This window comes from Pogonomyrmex barbatus, unplaced genomic scaffold (genome assembly GCF_055798465.1).
Source record: "Pogonomyrmex barbatus isolate J1 unplaced genomic scaffold, ASM5579846v1 scaffold11, whole genome shotgun sequence".
Classification (NCBI taxonomy): Eukaryota; Metazoa; Arthropoda; class Insecta; order Hymenoptera; family Formicidae; genus Pogonomyrmex; species Pogonomyrmex barbatus.
In genome coordinates, this window is record NW_028297107.1 from 904969 (window position 1) to 911536 (window position 6568).

The window sequence follows — 6568 nt, forward strand, 5'->3', positions numbered from 1 at the left end:
GCCGCTGCCGCTGCCGCTGCCGCTGCCGCTGCCGCTGCCGCTGCCGCTGCCGCTGCCGCTGCCGCTGCCGCTGCCGCTGCCGCTGTCGTTGCCGCTGCTGCCGCTGTCGCTGCCGCTGCTGCCGCTGTCGCTGCCGCTGCTGCCGCTGTCGCTGCCGCTGCTGCCGCTGTCGCTGCCGCTGCTGCCGCTGTCGCTGCCGCTGCTGCCGCTGTCGCTGCCGCTGCTGCCGCTGTCGCTGCCGCTGCTGCCGCTGTCGCTGCCGCTGCTGCCGCTGTCGCTGCCGCTGCTGCCGCTGTCGCTGCCGCTGCTGCCGCTGTCGCTGCCGCTGCTGCCGCTGTCGCTGCCGCTGCTGCTGCTGCTGCTGGCACTCACGATCAGCAGCCTCGCCTCTCGTTCTGTGGCCCGAGGCGATGGAATAACTTCAATAACAAACGCCAATCGCTTTCGTAGAAGGCGGCGGCAGCCTGGTATCTCTATCTACATGTCCGCTCATGTACACCGGCGTTCACACGGCGGAGGAAGACTTTCCAATCATTTTCTGTTACTACTGGAGTGTAAGCTCCTCCGGCTCCCCTTTCATCCCCCTCCCCCTCCCTCGCCCGTCTTCTCGTCACGCAGGTGCAGGCGCGTAACCCTTTAAACGCGTGTTAATCTTCCTGTCGTCGAAAAAAATCGTACGCTAATCGTACGCCGTGGAGGTAAATATAAAATAGACACGTGCGAAAGAAAATGAAAATATTTTCGAGAAAAATTTCTGAAAAATTAATAATCTTGATAAACCGTATTTTTAATCTTTATTTCTTCTTTTTAATATTGGGAGAAGGAAAAGCGCGTATTCGAGTTTGGCTCGGACGAAAGATTTAATTACTCAATTAAATACTCAAAGTATTTGGAAAGGATCGAGATTATTCCTGGCGTCGGTGGAATCGAAGTAGAATTTTTCAGATGAACTCTTTACATTTCGCATGACGCAATAATCCGCGGATTATCTTACTATACTCTATGATACTATATACGATCCTTTTTAAACATCCTGAAAAGATGGATGTGGCCGAACGATAAACAACCGTTCTAATTTCAATCTTCAGCTCAAATATAATGTGGATTGTTGGCAAGTGGATTGTTCTTTCAGCTGATATCTTTTGGGAGATTTTGTTAAAGTTAATTAAAGCAAAATCGCATCACGATGCAAGGGCCGGAGTGGATGCTGAGACTCGTCGTTATCCTTCGTTCTCGCATCTGGTGACCTCCTTCGTGCGTTAATATCCACGTTATCGAAGCATCGCTGTCAATTGGTATCACGCCGTTATTGCGCTATCGCTGCCATTTACGGTGTCGTCTGCCGTATTATTATTTTCGGTTATTGCAGGAATTACCGAGCACACGAGAGACACGCTCGCGAAACCGAGCCTCGCGCTCCTCGCCATCGAACAGGCTGCATTCAGCGTTAAAAACGTGAATGATAACGTGGAATAGCATCTTAATGATCGACGAGGAACGATCGGAACGAGACGATCAACGTTTAACGTTAAAAGAAGTACATCGTTAAAGATGTGATTAATAGCAAAACCATTATTCGCAACCGTGAAATGCAATTTCTCGTCGCGCGTGCGATAATCGAATTGCGCTCGTATATTGAAGAAAAATATTTGAAAGAAAGATTCAAAGGGCAATTGCAACATATGATAAAATCTGTTTCTGTCCTTTATGATAAAATATCTATATCTACTTTTTTAATATCTATTAATTTGCTTTGTATGTTAATTATTTCTCATATTTTGCTCGCACGTTTAATACCGATTTTAGAACGCTTTTGTTCATCACTTTTTGTTTACTTCTTACTTGTAATTCTTAGTAATTCAATGATATCTCTTCAATGTGAAGATAATGGAAATTGCGAAAAATTGCACTTTGTGCTAATTAGGATACAAAACCAAAGGGTACGATCACTGATTTACAAATCAATCATTTTAGTATATCGAAAATTTATTTGAACTCCTTTAGAGAAGATTGACGCTTGGAGTTTTCTTGGATCTTCGACAATGCATTCACGGTGTTAATCGAATTAGCGTTCGATGAACGGCCTTCCGATTCTCGGAAAAAACGGATTTAAGTGCGTGGCACGCGATCGACGATGCATCGCAGATGTATTTGCGTCTCTCCCGGCAATCTCTGAGAACTGGAAATCGGGCGATGAAAAAGTGTGTATCGACCGCGAATATAGATCGCCATTGATGATAATTCCATCGACTCGATCGCATTCTCGTAAAAGTATGCGATCGAGCGCAACCGGCGTTTCTTAATTGATTATTCTCGATTGATAAGCAATCGCGAGTCGATAGAGCAAACGCAACGATCTCGAGACTCTTCCACGATCTCGTGACGATTCCGCGAAAGCCGCGTTGCAAAGATCGATCACGCGCCGCAACGCTTTGTTCCGCAACGCAAATCCACCCCCTCATCAGAAATAGCTCGCTTCTCTTTATTGGAGTTTCGGCGAAACTGGAAGAGAGAGAGAGAGAGAGAGAGAAAGAAAGAGGAAAACAGGAACCCGCTAAACAAAAATTACGACAGCGGTAAGCAGTTCCCCCTCTCGAGAGGAGTTCCGCCGAAACTCTTCTCTCTCGTCGAACTTCTTCTCGAGTTCTGTCAACAAGCAAGCTCTTCGAGAAACGATTCTTCTGACGGGGACGGGTGGGCGGGAGGGCGAGGGAAGACGATCTCGGAAGAGAGAGAGAGAGAGAGAGAGAGAGAGACTTCTCCGCAGTTTCTCGGGGCCGAGATAATAACTCGCCGTGAGATCGGGGTTCGATCGCACTCGAATTTCGAATCTCGCCTCTTTAATTGGATGCGAGCTATTTATTTTCCTATGATCACAGGAGAGGAGGCCGGCCGCCGCGATCCGGTGCGATCGCGATCGCGGCGGATCCGGGCGGATCTCTCTCGCATGCGCTCTCTCTCGTCAGGGAGGGATGGGAGACAAGGGGATGGGTGGGGGACGAGGGGTTGGAGGGAGGGGGGGGGGCGGGATCGCGGGCAGGGGGATCTATCTAACGGCGATAGAGTCGATCGATATTTACCTGGCACTACTCCGGCGACGTCGTGTTCCCCAGGCGGCGGGACGGCGGCGGTGCGCGCCAGTTACCTACGCGCGTGAGAAACTATTTTAAGAGCGCGCAACCGGTTCGCGCGTTGCGACGACCGCCGCGGGACATGTTTCCTCGGCAAGAGGCGAAATCCTTCCTCGCATCCTCTAGGAAGAGCTGCTCTTCCTGCGGTTCTTTCGGCGGGACGTCAAATTGCTCGATGTCGACCGAGCTGACAAGCCCAGCGAGACGTTTCGGCGGGAGAGCCTCTTTTTTTTTTCTTTCTTTTTTCTTTTTTTTTTTTTTTTTTTTGAAAAACTGCAATACAAAGTGAAATGCACCTGCGCGTAATGTGCGGAGGACGCGGATGGAATCTGGTCTCTCTCTCTCTCTCTCTCTCTCTCTCTCTCTCTCTCTCTCTTTGGCAATCACGAGCGAAGTATTATATCTCCACGATTTGAAGCGCGCGAGACCAAGCGTTCGCCAAAGCGTTCTCGCGGGAAACTTCGCGCACTTGGTATCACGGCGTGTTTACGACGTAACACGCTCGCGCCTCTCGCGTATACCGAGATGAACCGTCGTCAAAACAAACTCGCGGAGTGACGAGTATCCACCGTCTTCCGCGAGGATCCTCTTCCTGCTCGGCGGCGGCGCGCACGGCGTGTCCCATCCGGCGCGGAGGATGCACCGCGAATTCCGTACGCGTCACGCACCGTCTGCGCCCGCACGGATGCACCCGCCGCGGATTACGACGTTATCGCGGTGCGACGCATCGCGACGCACTTGCGTCGTGCGGATCGCGATCGCGATCGCGATCGCTCGCTCGCTCGCTCGCTCGCTCGAGTCGCGGGGACCGGGCGTCGGAGGAGCAACAGGAGGAGAACGACGTCCGTCGTCGCTTTTTCGAAAATTGGCGGCGATCTTCCGCGAGACAGACGGTGCGACAGAGAAGGAGAGAGGAAAACAGAGAATAGAAAGAGATTTGTCGGCGGGTGTGACGAATCGAAGAGCGGCTCTCATTGGACTGAATTAAGGAAGAGCGTGGACCGCGAGGACCGCAAAGAAGCGGAAGGAGGAGGAGGAGGAGGTGGAGGTGGAGAAGGAAGAAGAGGAGGAGGAGGAGGAAAAGGAGGTGGTGGCGACGGCGGCAGCGTTCGCCGCCGCCGCCGCCGCCGCCGCCGCCGTCGTCGTCGTCGCTGCTGCTGCTGCTGATGGTGGTGGTGATGGTGGTGGTGGTGGTGATGGTGGTGGTGGTGGTGGTGGTTGTACCGTCGCGGATCTTTCTCGGTGGAGGTGGAGAAGAGAAGAGCGAGAACGCGAGAGAGCGCGCGCAACGCGGGAGAGAATGATGGAGAGAGAGAGAGAGAGAGAGAGAGAGAGAGAGAGAACGGACGAGAGGTAGTCAGTGAGAAAGAGAAAGAGAGGAAGAGAGAGAATGAGTCCGCTGATGGTCGGGTAGTCCGGACTACCGACTGCATAAGACTGGTTTTCAATTTTTTCCTGACTTTTTGTTTTACCTGTGCTATGCCTCGCACAGTCTCACCGCGTCTCTCTGCCTCTCTCTGTCTCTCTTTCTTCGATCTTCTCCTTCTCCTCCTGCTCTCCTCCTCCTCCTCCTCCTCCTCCTCCTCCTCCTCCTCCTCCTCCTCCTCCTCCTCCTCCTCTTTCTCCTCCTCCTCCCCCCCCCCCTTTTCCCTCCCGCAGAGCGTGCTGGACGAGTAACGGGTGAGCCGTGAGCTCTCCGGGCCGTCACCGTCGATCCTCCGCTCCTCGATCGCCGCAGGTTGATCGAGAGACCGATTCCGAAATCCTCGGGGACGTATCTTCGTGGATGGTCCCACGTGTGATGAATCTTTTGGGCGCTAGATGTATCATAAGGTTTGGGACTGAGAACAAAGTTCGATTAGACGAAGAGCGCTCTCGTGTCAGGGGACCCATTATGAAACTGTTTTGGAATGTTTCCAACTGGAATTTTGGAATTGTTCAGTTATTTTCTAGATTTCTATTGTACTTTGTGGAAAAAAATGAATTAGTTCGAATTCGCTCCAAACAAACAATGTCATGATGGATCCTTTGTAGATTTGTAAGAACACGGTATTTCTTTAAAGCGGTTTAAAAATCAAACAGTTTCCTTTAGTAACATATGAAAAATAGTCTCTTTTTCAAATACAAATGCATTAATTCTTTTTCAGTGGAAAATTGAATTGGAAAAATTTTTGGGAAATCTCGCTTCATATGAAAATTCGAATTCGAATTAAAAGTAATTTCTATATCCGTCGTCAAATATCTGTCGTTATTATATTAATTTATGCAGAATCATGAAGATAGAAATTAAAATGGTACATCGGGGGATTGACGAACCTGTTGTCCCAACGCGCGTGAAAGTAGCGGCTTTTTCGTCAATAACATAAATCGCGTATGCTAATAGCTCCATAAGCCCGAGAAGATTTATCTCCGGCGAGTTTTGCAATCGGAGCCCAGCGTAGATTAACGATGTAAAAACCAACTCGACTTGTTTTTACGTCGACTGGATATTCTGCGTATTTAAAATAAACGTTGTCTTTCACTTCGTCAAAAACTAAATTGCAACTATTACTAAATTAATTCCAGTTAGCCGTTCGCTAATAATAACACTCTTCAGTAGAGAACTTGTTTGGTCGACGCAGCGTCAACTCTCGATTGTTGATCTGAGAATACTCACTCTCCGCGATTTTGCGGATAATAAACGGAATGATCGGAAACGTGATATATACGTGATATCACAAATTTGCATTCCCTTAAGGCAAAAAGAGAAAAAAAATTAAAATTACATTTTATTCATCGCTTCAGCTTTTCCTAAAAGCTCGCGTCGTATATGCCGTATAATAAAATTATTGGCGCCATCTTTACTTCTACGTTTCCTCGAGATTATTTCGCGTCGCGGAAAAATTTTGACGCGGTTCGATTCGAAAATTTTTTTTCTCGCGGATAAGAAAGTCGTCCTCCAGCTCCGGGGAACGTTCGAGGCGGGGTTGCGAATTCCGTAGGCCGCCGCGTTTAACGTTGGTATTCACGCTCGTGCGTTTCTGTGCGCCGCCAGCAGCGGAATGCAGATGAGTGCAGGTTGCATTCGGTGTATTACCCAGCGCCTTGGGTCTCTCTCTCTCTCTTGTTTTTTTTTTTTTTTTTTTTTTTTGCGTTGCGGGAAAGAAACACGCGAAGAATTCGAGCGCGCAGAAAAATCCGACGCTTCGCGATTCGCGCGCGTTCGTTACGTAAGAGGAAGCCCGCGAAGTTTGCGCATGCACTTGGATTAAGTGTTGCACATTGCGAAACCCTTGAAAGCTCTCGGATCGTCAACAGCCGCTTATATGGCTGGTCGTTTTAACTGGAATTTAGCTTGCTCATTTCTCATCGATCGCCGCTTGTTATCGATCATAACTCATCCCGTTTTCTATTCGAGGATGCGCGTTGGCAGGCATAATCGCATTTTTATTCCAAGG

At 49.4% G+C, this 6568-nt stretch overlaps 1 protein-coding gene across 1 annotated transcript in view; it reads right to left on the reverse strand.

Moving 5' to 3' along the window:
• Positions 1 to 4203, reverse strand: part of LOC105422706 (twisted gastrulation protein homolog 1-A) — a 12821-nt gene extending 8618 nt beyond the window's left edge. The window contains exon 1 of the mRNA XM_089070765.1: positions 3081 to 4203. The gene's annotated coding sequence lies outside the window, so the exon portion shown is untranslated. The remainder of the gene's footprint in view (positions 1 to 3080) is intronic.
• Between the last annotated feature and the right edge of the window lie 2365 nt (positions 4204 to 6568).